Raw genomic sequence first — 587 nt, 5'->3', positions numbered from 1 at the left:
AGTCAGTGCTGGCGGATCGGAGCGGGGAATCCAGCCCCTACCCTGTCACGGCAGACGGCTGTGACAGGATGGAGAACTGAGCGAACGCCGGTATGTGTTCGCTCACTTCCCGATCTACTGAGCCGACCTGTGACAGTCTCATTGTCACAGGTCGGCTAGAACTATGAGGTGAGTGAAAAGCACTCACCTCATAGTTCTCCTTTAAATGCATTTTTAAGATTTAACTCCTGAGTTTAGAGTCACTTAAAGATATGCATAAGCAGCCAACAAAAATGGAGGCCAGGACTTCCACATTAGAAGCTCAGTATGCTTTTATGCTTTCCAAACTAAGTATTATGGTTGCATTAATTATTTGTGTGTGTGCGTGTATATATATTGTGACATAAGGAGAGGGGACATCATTGAGGGGCGGTATGTTTCCCCTCGCTTTCTATCCTATGTGCATGAATAGTGGAACCCTGACCAGGGTTTCGCTTTGACTTTGGGTCCGGATAGTCCAGCTCGGGCTTTGGGTCTCACCTGGATAGTTGATTGCTTGATGAATGCTTGTCCAGGTGAGATAAAAGGGGAAGGCTGAGACATGGTTT

The sequence above is a fragment of the Nanorana parkeri genome, unplaced genomic scaffold (assembly GCF_000935625.1).
Source record: "Nanorana parkeri isolate BGI_ZX_2015 unplaced genomic scaffold, ASM93562v1 scaffold1131, whole genome shotgun sequence".
NCBI classification, from domain to species: Eukaryota; Metazoa; Chordata; class Amphibia; order Anura; family Dicroglossidae; genus Nanorana; species Nanorana parkeri.
The sequence above is the reverse complement of the archived record's forward strand: the minus strand, read 5'-3'. Positions refer to the sequence as shown.